General features: G+C 41.6%; 1 protein-coding gene across 4 annotated transcripts in view; it reads left to right on the forward strand.

The window, feature by feature from the left end:
* Nucleotides 1-15574, forward strand: part of TULP4 (TUB like protein 4) — a 226044-nt gene that overhangs the window by 21250 nt on the left and 189220 nt on the right. The gene's annotated exons all lie outside the window — the stretch shown is intronic.

Raw genomic sequence — 15574 nt, forward strand, 5'->3', positions numbered from 1 at the left:
AGATGACAGCAGGTAAAGACCAGAACAGTCTATCCAGACTGCCCAAGTCACACTTATTATCAATTCATGATTAAACAAACAATGAATGTGGTATAAAATACTTGATCCTGGTCTTTCTTTGCTATTTCTGGTACATAGACGGTAGAAGTCTGCTCAGCATTGTTCTTGTTCCAACTACAGGCCTGCCATTGAAGCCCATTCCAGCCTATCCCAGTCTGTTTTGTCATACACAGGACACAGACTGTAGAAGTCTGTCCAGCACTGAGCTCACGTTCCAACTACTGGAGTTGCCATCAAAGCCCTCTCCAGCCCATCCAAAACTGTTCTGCCATATATTGGACACAGACCGAAGAAATTTGCCCCGTGTTGGCCTTAGTTTTTCACAGCTGAGTTGCCATCTAAGTACCACTTGACACATCAGCACACATGCAATCATTTAAGTTTTGTTTTTTATACCACCCATTTTCCTGGTTAGGGATCCTGTGTGTTCATCCAATGCCCTTTTGACTTCCATCACCGGTTTTTGTCTCTACCACACCCCTCGGTCGCGGGACCTGACACTTCCGAAGATGAGAAGGTAAGTCGGGGTGCTGGGCATGACAGCGGTCGTGATAGGACCCACTCAGCAGTCTACACAAAAGTCCATCCACTGCAACATTCATCTACTTGAACTTTTAGAATTTGTGGTGAACTACCCCAAATAACATCTTCAACCTACTCGGACCTTAGAGCTTATTGGAACCCTTCTAAGCATGATTCACGGTTGAGCTGATCTACTGCAACCATGAGTCGACAATATCATACGTGTCTTTGCCCAGGTCTCCAATTCTAATAAAATTTCTGTATGCTAGTTGCTCCATCTACTTGGACACATGGCCTCAGCAGTCCATGTAACAACATTAGCACGACTTCATTTCCGAATACCTCAGTGGATTCTCTCCTCTCAGTGGACTGAAGCCACAGACTTAATTCTTGTCCAAAATACAAATCACTCTGGTGCTTCATCACTCTCTGCAATGGTGGACGATTCCACATCATCTCAACAGGGAGCTTCTATTTCAGCCCACTCCACATCAGAAAGTTCTTACCACACTTGCCTCCATGGTAGGTTGGGGTGCTCACCTTGATGGTCTTCATACACAAGGATCAGGAACAGCAAACAGGAGAAACTTCCATGACAACCAAACCAACAGGAGTAGAGGTTGACCATCAAACAAAGCCAACTTGAGAGATAGTGCTGGAAAGACGCTTTACTGGTTGCTTGAATAAAGGACCCAACATGGTCCGTGTTTCGGCGTTACAAAATGCCTGCTTTAGGGATCACGAATAGTATAATAAAAACACATATAGATGTGTTATACATATATAAAATAAACAGTATACAAACATACTGTATTTACATTAACAAATATAAATAGAAATACATATTAAAAACTGTAAAAAGATAATCTGTGGTATCTTACATATTAAAACAGAGTTTATGCTCGTTGCCAACTTTGTCTAGTCAGTGTACTCTGCGGTAAGTAACATTGTTTTTAATATGTAACATACCATAGATTATCTTTTTATAGTTCTCTTTCCACTTTTTGGCCATATGCTTTACTAGGTTTTCCATTTTCCACAAGTTTTCTTTTTATCTGTTTTTATTGTTTTATATTCTATCTACGTCCCACAGCATGCTCATATTCCATGTATTATTACCTTTTTAGAAGGTTACCATTATGTTTTATTTATTTCTTAATGAAAGATGTTCAGTTATATGCCACAATATATTTTTTTTAACAGTCTTTAGGTTAAAGTTAAGCTATGTATTTCTATTAATGTAAATACAGTATGTTTGTATACTATTTTTTATATATGTTTTTTAGAACACTATTCGTGACCCCTTAAACAGGTGTTTTGTAAAACTGAAACACAGACCGTGTCGGGTCCTTTATTCAGGCAACCAATAAAGTGTCTTTCAAGTACTATCTCCCGAGTTGGCTTTGTCTATTGGTCAGCCTCTACTCCTCTTAGTTTGGCTTCATACACAAGGTTTGTGGTCCCCATGAGAGAAATCACATCATATTGACCTAGAGTTACGCCATCAAAACTTTCCAAGACCATCTTCTCAATGAGATGGTTCACGTACATACAGACAACTAAATATTACCTGAACAAACAAGGAGAAACAGGTTTGTATCTTTTCTCTCAATGGGCAATCCAGAGATGGACCTGGGAAGCTCCTTGGAACATCTCAATAAGAGCCATTTACCTTACTTGCAAACAGGATGCAGTAGCAGACAAATGTGGCAGCCTCCTTCAATCTCATGCATGGTCCCTGAGCATGCTGGTAGCTCATCAAATTTTCCAGCAATGGGTAACTCCAGCAATAGATCTCTTTGCTTCTCCTCAGAAAAGCAAGCTTCCCCACTTCTGTTCCAGACACCACACTCCCAACCTTGTAGCACTGGATGCCTTCCTGCTCCATTGGGGAACAGATCTACTATATGCCTTTCCCCTCGCTGCCTCTTATTGGAAAGACTATTCTAAAACTCTGACGACCACAGGACAATGATCTTAATTGCGCCTTACTGGCCTCAGCAGATTTAGTTCCCTCTTCTCCTAGACTTGTCATCCAAGGAACCGTGGAAGTTAGATCCGTTTTCAGCTGTAATACACAGAATGACAGCTCCCTCCTTCATCCGGACCCATGCTCGCTAGCCTTGATGGCATGGTTCTTGATGTCAGATTTCACTCCTTTAAGTCTGCAGAAAGCATCTCTAGGATACGCCTAGCTTCTAGGAAACCGCCTATGCAGAAATATTATTATTTTAAGTGGAAAAGATTTTTACTCTGGCATACAGCCAGAGCACTCAATCCAGCTACATGCTCCATTCCTTCCCTCATGAAGTACCTCTAAATATTTCTGAAAGTGGCCTAAAAACTAACTCCATCAGTGTACACTTGAGTGCAATAAGTACTTTCCACTTGAGGGTTGAAGGTAAAACAATTTCTGTTCATCTCTTGATCGATTCATGGAAAGATTTATTTCATAACTAAACATCCATCGGGCCCCCTCTGGTGGCATGGGATCTTAATGTTACATCATCTGCAAATGAATTAGCCAAGTTTTTCAAGGAAAAGTTCCAAAACTTTTGTCAAGACTTGTGTAGGGAACCTTTAGTAGCTGAAAAAGATATGACTAACAGTGAGGCTGTACCCCTGGAAAGACTTGGGAGGTTTTCAGTATGCCAACTATAAACAAGATTAATGAGCTTTTTAATAAGTATAGTTTGGCTATTTGTGTCTTAGACTGTTGCCTAAATTATCTGATGAAGGCTGCTCCGCTTTCTTTTTTTTTTGGGCGTGTTTAAGGGATTGGATTTTTGATATACTATCCCAAGGGAATTTTCCTTTTGCAGGTGGGTAGGATAATTTTGACTCCCATTTAAAAAAAAATCCAAAAGTAGGACTGCATGATATCATGAATAATGTGGCATCTATTCCACTATTCATCAAAATTATGGAAGGTTTTGTAACTTTCCAATTGCAATTATATTTGGGGAAACTTGATCAATTACATTACTTGCAGTCAGGTTTCCGTAGATGGTTTAGTATGGTTATGGGCAGAAGGAAGGTCTCACCTGAGTTGAGGGCACAGGGCAATCACATAACAGTTTGATTGTCATGTGCCTTCAGTCTGGTGGATCACGATATATTGTTATTAATCCTCAGTTCATTTGGAATCAGAGGGAGTGTTTTGGACTGGATTAGGGTTTCTTTCTTTTCTTTTTTTTTTTTTAAAGTAAATTGTTCTTAGTGTTAGATTTAGGGAAAATCAGTCAAATTTTTGGACGGTAGATTGTGGTGTCCTACAAGGGTCTCCCCTATCTCTTTTGTTATTTAACGTTGGTTTCTTTAGGACCTCGTTTAATATCATCTGCATAACTAAAGGACTTACAGCCAACTTGGCTTACATTACTGTTGCCAGTTTTATATTCAGTGGAAATAACTTCTAAACAGGTTGTGGATTGTATTGATCTGTTGGAGATATGGATACATTCACATCATCTAAAATTGAATAAAGACAAAACAAAGTTCTTAATGATTGGGCAGACCTCAGATATTTGGAATGGTAATATATTGAAAATGAGTAACCCTAATTTTAAGTTTGAAACTAACTTAAAGATTGTGGGAATCATGATATCCAATACTTTTGAGGCATATTTTCAAAGCACTTAGACTTACAAAGTTCCAGAGACGTCCAAATCGGTATAATCGAAACCAGATTTTGGATGTCTCCAACTGCAGTCCGTTGCAAGGACGTCCAGATTTCAAGGGGGCGTGTCAGAGACGTAGCAAAGGCGGGACTAACACTTGGACGTCTTTGACCCATAATCGAAAAAAGCAAGGATGTCCATGACGAACACATGGACATTTTCACCCGGACGTGTTTTTTTTTACGAATAAGGCACAAAAAGGTGCCCAAAATGACCAGGTGATCTCCGGAGGGAATCAGGGATGACCTCCTGTTACTCCCTCAGTGGCCGCTAACCCCCTCGCACCCTCAAAAAAACAACTTTAAAAATATTTGATGCCAAACTCGGATGTCATACTCAGGTCCATGACAGCGCATGAAGGTCCCAGGAGCAGTTTTAATGGGTACTTCAGTGCACTTCAGACAGGCGGACCCAGGCCCATACCCCACCTACCTGTTAAATTTGTGGAGGAAACAGCAAGCTCTCCAAAACCCACCACAAACCCACTGTACCCACATCTAGGTGCCCCCCTTCATCCCTTAGGGCTATGGTAGTGGTGTACAGTAGTGGGTTTTGGGGGGCTCAGCACATAAGGTAAAGGAGCTGTGTTCCTGGGAGCATTTTATGAAGTCCACTGCAGTGCCCCCTAGGGTGCCCGGTTGGTGTCCTGGCATATCAGGGGGACCAGTGCACTAGAAATGCTGGCTCCTCCTACGTCCAAATGGCTTGCATTTTGACGTCTTTGGTTTCGAAAATTGCCGAAAGTCAAAGACGTCCAAATCCTAGGACATCTAAATCTAGTGATGTCCAAATTTAAGGACGTCCTTCGATTTGGATGTCTGACGGTATTTTTGAAACAAAAGATAGACATCCATCTTGTTTCGAAAATATGGTTTTTCCCACCCCCGGATTTGGATGTTTTACAAAGATGTCCAAATCCAAACATTCTACTACTACTACTACTACTATGTAGCATTTCTATAGCGCTACAAGGCATACGCAGCGCTGCACAAACATAGAAGAAAGACAGTCCCTGCTCAAAGAGCTTACAATCTAATAGACAAAAAATAAATAAAGTAAGCAAATCAAATCAATTAATGTGAACGGGAAGGAAGAGAGGAGGGTAGGTGGAGGCGAGTGGTTACAAGTGGTTACGAGTCAAAAGCAATGTTAAAGAGGTGGGCTTTCAGTCTAGATTTAAAGGTGGCCAAGGATGGGGCAAGACGTAGGGGCTCAGGAAGTTTATTCCAGGCGTAGGGTGCAGCGAGACAGAAGGCGCGAAGTCTGGAGTTGGCAGTAGTGGAGAAGGGAACAGATAAGAAGGATTTATCCATGGAGCGGAGTGCACGGGAAGGGGTGTAGGGAAGGACGAGTGTGGAGAGATACTGGGGAGCAGCAGAGTGAGTACATTTATAGGTTAGTAGAAGTTTGAACAGGATGCGAAAACGGATAGGGAGCCAGTGAAGGGTCTTGAGGAGAGGGGTAGTATGAGTAAAGCGACCCTGGCGGAAGATGAGACTGGCAACAGAGTTTTGAACCGACTGGAGAGGGGAGAGGTGACTAAGTGGGAGGCCAGCAAAAAGCAGATTGCAGTAGTCTAAACGAGAGGTGACAAGGGTGTGGATGAGGGTTTTGGTAGAGTGCTCGGAAAGAAAGGGGCGGTTTTTACGGATGTTGTAAAGAAAGAAACGAAAGAAACATAGACGTTTCTTTCGAAAATGTCCCTCCACGTAACTTTGTAAGTCTTGAGTGCTTTGAAAATGAGCCCTTTGTCTCTTAAGCCACAGATAAATGTATTGTTAAAGAAAACTTTCCTCATTATGAAGAAATTACAAAGAATTAGAAATATACTGACATCTTTGGCCTTTAAGTTGGTGGTCCACAAGCTTAATTTTGGGGCAGCTGGATTGTTGTAATATATATTTGGGCTGGCTAAAATTTCTTTTAAAAAAACAACAACAACTGCAGACAGTACAAAATACAGGAGCCAGATTAATACTCCATCACATATTAATGAGCAGGTTACTCCTCTGTTGATAAATTTATACTGGCTGCCGCTAGAGGTCCGAAACCAGTTTAAATTATGTGTGATGATCTTTATATGGCAATTCTCTGTTATATATGTTAGAGCTAATATGTTTACCTAATCCTGGTAGGTAAGGGGTATCCAGGAATCCTTTATTACTACAAAATCATAGCTCAAAGAATGTTAGTTTGAAATCTGTAGTTTCTACCACCTTTTCATTTTTGGCTGCTTGTGTTTGGAGCACTCTACCAGTTCAGATAGTTATTGTTCTAGAAAGTTTAAAAATTTTTTATTCAGGACATTTTTATTATGCTAATTAATGCTTGATATTGAATTGGTATGCCTGTAATTCTCCAGAAATTGTCTGGTTTTCTTGGCCTGTAATCCGCATAGAACTTTGAGGTTATTGCCCCTCATTACCTCTCCTCTCTTGTTTCTCCCCACATTCCTCCCCGTGAACTCCGCTCTCTGAACAAATCTCTCTTGTCGTCCCCCTTCTCCTCCACCGCTAACTCCAGACTTCGTTCCTTTTGTCTCGCAGCACCTTATGCCTGGAACCGTCTTCCCAAACCCATAAGTCTAGCTCCATCTCTTCCTGTTTTTAAATCTATGCTGAAAGCCCACCTTTTCACTACTGCCTTTGGCTCCTAACCACTACTCATTTGCCCTCCTCCTCTTTACCCATTAATTCCCTTGCCCGTTCTATGTCTTGTCTATCTGTTCTACTTAGATTGTAAGCTCTTTGAGCAGGTACTATCTATGTCAAGTGTTCAGCGCTGTGTGCGTCTGGTAGCACTATATAAATGCTATTAGTAGTAGTAGTAGTTATTGCAGACTAAGAATACATTTTATTGTACTGTGTTGTAATGTCATACTCACCACTCTCATGAAACCTCCATTAGAACCACTTGGTTCTTGTTTGCTGAAGTTCCTCACTTAGAAAGTATAATTCTTAATAGCACTCATTTCTGCCAGATGAGTAAGTAAACTTCAAGCTCTTGTGGCAGACTCGCCTTACACCATGTTCTATCACGACAGAGTTGTCCTTCGAACCCATCATAAATTCCTTCCTAAAGTAGTATCAGAGTTACACCTCAATCAGTCCATTGTACTGCCTGTTTTCTTCCCCAAACCACACCCTCATCCTAGAGAAGCAGCACCGCATACCTTAGACTGCAAGAGTTCTTTAGTGTATTATCTGGAGCATACTAAACCTCATAGGAAGTCCTTCCAGCTTTTTGTATCCTTTGACCCTAACAGGTTGGGGAGTCCCGTCACGAAACTTGGCTGGCTGACTGTCTCCCCTACAAGTATGCTCAGGCTGTGCTGACCCTTAAGGCCGTGTCACTGCTCACAATGTAAGAGCCATGGCAGCTTCTGTAACCTATTTCTGCTCTGCCTTCATTGAAGAAATTTGCAAGGCAACAATGTGGTCTTCTATCCATACGTTTTAAAGCTCATTGCTGTCCAGAGCAGAACGGCCTGATAGCCAGTTTGGACAAGCAGTCCTGCAGAATCTATTCACTACTTAAATTTCTACTCCACCCGCTGCCCCTTTTTTCCCCACCAGGTTCACGTTCTACTTCAATTACAAAGCTAGCCTGGTAGGTAGAGGAGTCCCATGTATGAGAAATATTGGGCCTTATTCTATAAAGGTTATGCTCCTAAATTATGAGCAAAGTCTGTGCTCCAAAATAGAATATGCTTGTAATTTAGGAGTGTAAAATTTAGGAGCATTACCTTTATAGAATAAGGCTCATTATGCCTGTTTGTCCTCAGGGAAAGCAAAGTTACCTACCTGTAGCAGATGTTTTATGAGGACAGCAGATGTATTCTCTCACATCCCTCCCTCCTCCCCTTGGAGTTGTTTCTTAGCTTGCTACTGTACTGCTGGTCCTGCACTTGAGCGCAGGACAGGAAGTCACCTGTGCATTCGCGGTGGGGGCTGCCTTTGCACACTGAGCAGAAGATTTCAGTGTATTGTTCATTATGATACCTAGATCCTTTTCCTGGGTGGTGACCCCTAATGTGGAACCTGGCAACATGTAGCTACATGATTTGGGTTTTTCTTCCCAATGTGCATCACTTTGCACTTGTCCACATTAAATTTCATCTGCCATTTGGATACCCGTTCTTCCAGTCTCATAAGTTCCTCCTGCAATTCCTCAGTCTGAATGTGATTTAACAACTTGAAATAGTTTGTGTCATCTGCAAATTTAATCAACTTGCTCGTCATTGTGTGAGGCTCTGATAGGCGTGGGAGGAACGGAGCGCTGTACCAGCTGATCTGGGGGCCGGTATAGACGAAAGAGGAGAGCAAGAGAGTGGATTGTTCGTCGGGGCACCACGGGAAAGCGTTTAAGATTTTAAGTAGTCAGAAATTCCTTGGTCTGATCATCATAAATTAAACCCCTCATTAATTTGACGGAAGAAGGGTTTATATCATACACCAGTACATAGAACTTATAGCACAAGAGGACAAATTGACGCAATAAAAATTTGGCAAAAGATATATGACAATGAATAGAAAGCTCAAACGGATTCCACACATTACCTCTCTGACTGGGATGATAGATGCAGTAGTGTATTAGACGAAATTGCTCCCCTTAGTACAAGAACTTCACGAAGACATAATGTTATTCATTGGTTCAATGATGAACTAAAAAAGCTCAAAACATTAACCAGAAAACTTGAATGTGCATGGAAAAAAAAATCAAAGGATGAGCATGCACTTATTGCATGGAAATAAATACGAAGAAAATACAAATATACAATAAGACGAACTAAAAGATCCTATTACAAATCTAAAGTAGGACCAGACTACAAAGATCTAAAGAAATTATTTCATTTAGTAAACAAATTGCTAGATACCACTCAAATTACAACAAATAACACTGACATCCCATCTGCAGACCAACTACTTCAGGGAAAAAATAATAAAATTACGTAATACACTTTCTCAATGCATTGATAACTTCATCAATAGTCTGAATCCATCTTATGAAGAATACCCAGCTGACCGTTACTTGTCTAAATTTGCTCTGATCACTGTTGATTCTGTTACGCAAGCGATTCAGAAATTCTCCAATAAACATTGTAAATTGGATGCTTGCCCCAGCTACCTACTTAAATCTGCCCCTAATTGCTTCATGGAAGACCTTACTTCTTATTTAAATTACATGCTCCAACAGGGTCTCTTCCCTGAGGAACATGGCAACATTTTACGCACCCCATTACCTAAAGACACAAAGAAAAAAATTGAACGACCTTACCAATTATCGCCCAGTTGCATCCATCCCATTAGTAGTTAAATTGATGGAGAGCATGGTGTCTAAACAGTTAATGGAATATATGGACAAGATCTCACTACTGCATGAATCACAGTCAGGATTCCGCCCCTTCCATAGTACTGAAACTGTACTAGTCTCTCTTCTAGCTAAATTTAAACATGAAATTGCCACAGGTAAAAGTATATTCCTCCTCCAATTCGACATGTCTATGAGAATTCATAATATATTGTTGCGTCTACTTGATCCACTTTGGGATTAGAGGAAATATACTTAATTGGATCAAGGGTTTCTTAATCACCAGAACATACCAAGTTAAATTAAATTAAAAACAAACATTTCAACATTGTGGAATGCACAGTGCGGAGTACCTCAAGGTTTCCCATTATCACCAATACTTTTCAATATAATGATGTCCCCTTTGGCTAACTTATTATCCAGTCAAAGCCTTCATCCGTTCATTTACGCAGATGATGTTATAATATATATCCCTTTCAGACATGACCTTTCTGAAATCTCCAGTAAAATCATGCGCTGTCTAAACATCATGGATTCATGGGCAAATTCATTCCACTTGAAATTAAAAACCGAAAAAACACAGTCTTATCCTCTCATCCCCATACAATAATTATAAACCCTCAACCCTGAACACTCCTGTTTATTCTCTTCCTATTTCTGATAGCCTCAAAATCTTAGGTGTAACTATTGATAGCGATCTTACACTTGAGATCCAAGTTAATTCCATTATAAAGATGATGTTTCATTCTATGTGGAAACTGAAACGCCTAAGACCTTACTTCCCGAGGAAAATATTCCGTAACTTGATACAATCAATGGTTCTGAGCCACGCAGATTACTGCAATGGATTATTTGCGGGATGTAAATTACAGCTTTTGAAGAAGCTTCAGACAGCCCAAAACACAGCAGCCAGGCTGATATTCGGTAAAACACATTTCGATAGCGCTAAACCTCTCCAATCAAAATTGCACTGTATCCCGGGGTTTCACCGTAGATAATCTTGTGGACCAAAGAACAAATTTTGAAGGTATTACCTTCAAAATTTGTTCTTTGGTCCACAAGATTATCTACGGTGAAACCCCGGGATACATGTTTGACTTGATAGATCTTCCGACCAGAAACAGAACCAGAGTGTCACGTTCCTAACTAAAACGCCACTATCCAAGCTGCATTGGACTCAGATACAAATCAACCTATGCATCCAATTTCTCCTACATAGGTACACAAATGTGGAATGCACTACCAAAGAGTGTGAAAACGATCCATGACCATCTAAACTTCAGGCGATCATTAAAAACCTGTTTTGCAAGGCCTACTCTACTGATCCAACTTAAATGCCTTAACTCTGTAATGCATCAAAACCTCACATCGTAATGGACATTGTATATTCCTTAGTTCCTTGACCCTTGTTGTACTTGTATACCCTAACCTTACCTGACCCTTATTTTAAACTGTATTTGTTTAATATCTACTGGACTTGGCGATCGCCTTGACGGTATTATGTAAGCCACATTGAGCCTGCTAATGCGTGAGAAAATGTGGGATACAAGTGTTATAAATAAATAAATCATCCCCATTTCCAGATTATTTATAGGTATGTTAAAAAGCATCAATCCTAGTACAAAGCCCTGGGACACTCCATTATTCACCTCCTTCTGTCGAGGACATTGGCTATTTAGTCCTGTCCTCTGTTTTCTATCTTTTATTTTAGAAGCTCTCCCATTCTTAGTCGACCCACTGGAAAAAAAACACATCCAGAGAATTCTTATTTAATACTTAAAGTATTCAAAGTGGTTTGTAATGTAAGACTTCTTTTTGACATATTTCTTTCAAGTGAAAAGTGTGAGCATAAAAACATATGGTAGTGGGTGAGCACTTCATGAAACTGTAAAATGACAGCTGGGCCTCATCAAAAGTTTGAAAGCGGCTTGTGTTAGAAAAAATGTCATAAAATATTAAAAATGCTGGTGGCATAACAGAAGTAAACATCATTTAAAAAGAAGCAGTGTTATGAATCAATCCTGCTTGTCTTGCTATGTTCCTGAAGCTGTAGAATAGGAAGGTGTTTTTATTTTGTTCTCTTCCCCCCTCCCCCCTCCAGTTTTTTTGGCAGAAGCATGTAGGCAAATAAAAGTACCTTGGATAATATTGTTGTACGTTTCTACCTGAATCTGGTGTTAAGGGGAATGATGAGCCCAGAAATGGGTGTAAACAAAGATATTACATATAGATAGAGTAACAGGAGTAAGAAAATAAGGGGACTAATATGAAGAAACTTGCACATGAGGTCAGAAAGGTGCTTGAATATTATTTGAGCAAGGGTAGGAATGGATAAACATGTCCTGCTATAGTATGTGTAGCTGGTGTCACTCCATGTGTGTATGAGTGAGTAGCAAGTTAGTTACTTCCAGTGCTTGTTTTCTAGCAAAAAAGGTGCCAGTACTCAAATGCCAGACCACCCTTCAGGGGTGGGGTGATCACTGAGGGACCCACCCCACAATAGCCAGGCCCCCTGCAACCAGTCACAGAATCTATGAAAAGGCAGAATTGGTGTGTAGAGCCTGAGCTCTTTTACTATAATTTGGGGACCATGAGTCAATTTTAGTAGACAATGAAAAAGGTGCCGGTACTCAGTACCCCCTCAAAAAAAGCTCTGGTTACTTCTTTCATTAAAGTCCTGGTTGAATTGGAGCCAAGCTTTCACTTGCTTGCTGAAGTAGATATAGTCTCATGCTAAGCAAAGCCTTTCAGAGAGTGCATTCCAGAGTGTGGGGGCTACTCTGGAGAAGGCTTGCTGGTGGGTATTGCATTGTGTGATGCCCTTTGGAGAGGGTGTGGTTAGGGGTATTACTTGGAAGGAGTACCTTAGTGTCCTTGAAGGTGCTTAGAAGGAGATCCTGTTCGTCAGGTACTATGGGTCATTTCCTTTAAGGGCCTTGAAGATCAGACATAGAGTTTTACATTTAAACTCTGTATTGTACTGGTAGTCAGTAAAGTTTTTTTTGCACAAATGGTGTGATGTGATAACTTCACTTACAACCTTCTATTAGTCTTGCTGCAGCATTCTGGGTCAGACCCTTTGTAGTCCGACCAGTGTAGAGTGCATTACAGTATCCAATATCCAGTCTTGATGTTATAATGACATGCACGCAAACACAGTGGAGGTGACACCAAAGATGATTCAAAACAAAATGTCCAACGGACTCTAAGAGTTCAGATCAGAAGCTTTTTTCAAAGTATAATGGACTTTGTATGCGCTCCTGCAACTGATGCACATAGACTAGGGACTCCTGAAGCAGGCCTTTGTGGTCGAAACACGATTCGTGTTGAGTCCATTATACTTTGAATAAAGCTTCTGATGTGAACTCTTAGAGTCCGTTGGATGTTTTGTTTTGCATCATCTTTGTTGTCACCTCTGCTGTGGTTGCCTGCCTGGATTGATCTGTGCGGAGGACTTTTGTTCTTCTGTACTTGTCGATAATGACACGCTCAACAGAGACAAGACTTGCCTTCTCAATGTAAGGACAGAAGTAGTGTAGTTGTTGCAAATGAGAGCAGCTCTTGAAGGTTGTTTGGATTTGGGGGATCAAAGTAAATGTTGAATCTATGTGTATTCCAGGGTTCCTGACTTGGAGGGTTAAGCAGTGGAGGGTGAGTTCATATTTCCCCAAAAGATTTTGATGTCTAATATGTGCCCACTTGTGTTGGAGATCTGTAGAAGCTCTGTTTTACTTGGGTTCAGAGAGAGTTTGTAGTTTTGAGCCCATTCTTGAATTGATGTTAGGTAGTCAGTTTATTCAGGGCTGTGGGTAAGTCAGGTTCAGTGGGTATGAGTAGCTGCATGTAGAACTGAGAGTCCATCGACCGAATTAGCTGGGCTAGTAGCTTGAGGTAGATATTGAACAACATAGATGACAGTATTGATCATCGTGGTACCCCACAGGTTGGCGCCCATGGTGGTGGTGAAGTTCTGCCAAATAGTATGGACCATTGGCTGTCATGCTAACATGATATCGTGATCCACAGTATCAAAAGCTGCTGAGAAATCTAACAGTACTAACACCAAGGCAAATCTCCGTCTTAATTTCTTTGACGATCATCTAATAGGGATGCGAGAACCATTTCTGTTCATATCCAGATTGATATAGATCTAGCCAGTTTCTCTCTTGCAGCCAATCGCTGAGTTAAACATAGACTGTATGTTTTATAAGTTTTCCTAGAAATGGGATGTTAGATACTGGCCGATAACTTTCAAATTTGTCCTGGTCGAGATTGTTGTTCTTTAGCAAAGGTTGCACCACTGCTCTTTTTAATGCTGTTGGTAGTTGCCCATTATAAGGAGAGGAGTTCATGATTTTTGTGGTGCCCTCTGTGAGTCCTTTGCTTGCTTGTTGCACTCTCTTTGATGGGCAGTGGTCAAGGGAGCAGGTAGTGGTTTGAAGATTTCTTAGAATTTTGTCAAGGCCCTCCTCTGTTATTGGGTTACGAGTCCTATATGTCTGTCAGGTGGGGGTGAATTTGTGCGCTCCTGGCTAGCGGCTTGGAAACTGGATGAGACTGCCTGTAGATCCTGGTGGAGGCTTTTAATTTTGTTGGCAAAGTGTGCAGCAAAATCATTGCAGTTCAGTTTTGACTGGGTAGGCTGGTTTTGTTGTTGGGATTGTAGAAGGCTGTTTACTGTGTTGAACAGGTGCTTGGTTGACTTGGCAACCAGTTCAATGCACTGAGAGAAGTATTGTTTTTTTGGCTGCTGTTAAGGCTTGGCTATACTTTTGTCATGTGTTTCCTACAATTTAGCCTGTCCTCATCCAGGCAAGATGTACTCCATCTCCTTTCCATTTTCCATCCTTTTGGTTTAATGGTCCAAAGTTCTGGAGAAAACCACAGTGAGCGTTTGTGAATGGAGCATAAGACCTTCTTTTTCAATGGTGCTGTTTTTTTTTTATAAAGTCTTAGCTAAGTGTGTATTCCAAATATTCACCTATTCTAACACTGTAGTTGTCTTTTCATCCACATGAGGCTAGCCCAAGGTCATCTTCCCATTGTGAGGTCTGCTGTTGCGTTGGGGGCCAGTGAAGGGTCTGCATATTGGGTTTCCATCTCATTTTCCCCCGAGTTTCTGCTTTTCTCATGCACAATGCTTTTTTTTCTGAAGCGAGCAGGGGGCCACCAGCTGTCCTCGTGGTTGCGCCTTCCCAAGGACTCCTTGCAGTCCCATCATTGCCTGTGCCTAAGCGGCTGCGTCTTGAGACACTATGGGACTCCAATGAAGTGTCAGTGACACTGGAGGCAGAATATGGCCATGGGTCAGGAGTGTCTGTACTAGCCTCTGACTTTCTGGAGGATGGTGAGCTGCCTCTGGAGGAAGGGGACGACTCTACTACGGCCCATCTGTTCTGGAAAGAAGAGCTGCTGGCTCTCATTGTTGAGGTGCTCGAGGCTCTTGCTATTTCTTCACCGGATTTCACGTCCGAACCATGGGCTACCCCTTCTATTATGTCAGGTACCAACCTCCAAAACCTTTCATATTCATGAGGCCATGGAAGTCGCTGGTCTACGAATGGTGCGGGCTGTGTCGCGTCTTTGGGGGAATTGTATGGTTGGGCGGTGGATACAGCCTCGATGACTTGTTTGACTTGGCTGCCCTTTCGAGGTAAGCTGCTATTCATGGGAGGATCTGGAAAAGATCATAAAGACCTTTGGTGATTTGAAGGGGCAGCGACTTCCCGAAGATAAGTCTAAGGCAAGTTTCCACATAAGTCCACCCTGCTGTCAACGTTTCAGAGAGGTGAAGTGTTACAGACCTGGAGCCTTTCAGAGGCCTCTTTTTCAGCAGAAAGCGCAGTCCTTTCAAGGGGAGCACTATGCTCCATCCTCTGCCTCGTGTGGACAGCCTGCAGCGAGGAGTTCTGAATGATGGGGCCCTGGTCCATACCTTAGTCATCAGGGGACAGCTGTCCTATTTCTTGGGGGAGTGGGCCAGGGTTACTTCAGACAAATGG

This window comes from Microcaecilia unicolor, chromosome 3, assembly GCF_901765095.1.
Source record: "Microcaecilia unicolor chromosome 3, aMicUni1.1, whole genome shotgun sequence".
In the NCBI taxonomy this organism is placed as follows: domain Eukaryota; kingdom Metazoa; phylum Chordata; class Amphibia; order Gymnophiona; family Siphonopidae; genus Microcaecilia; species Microcaecilia unicolor.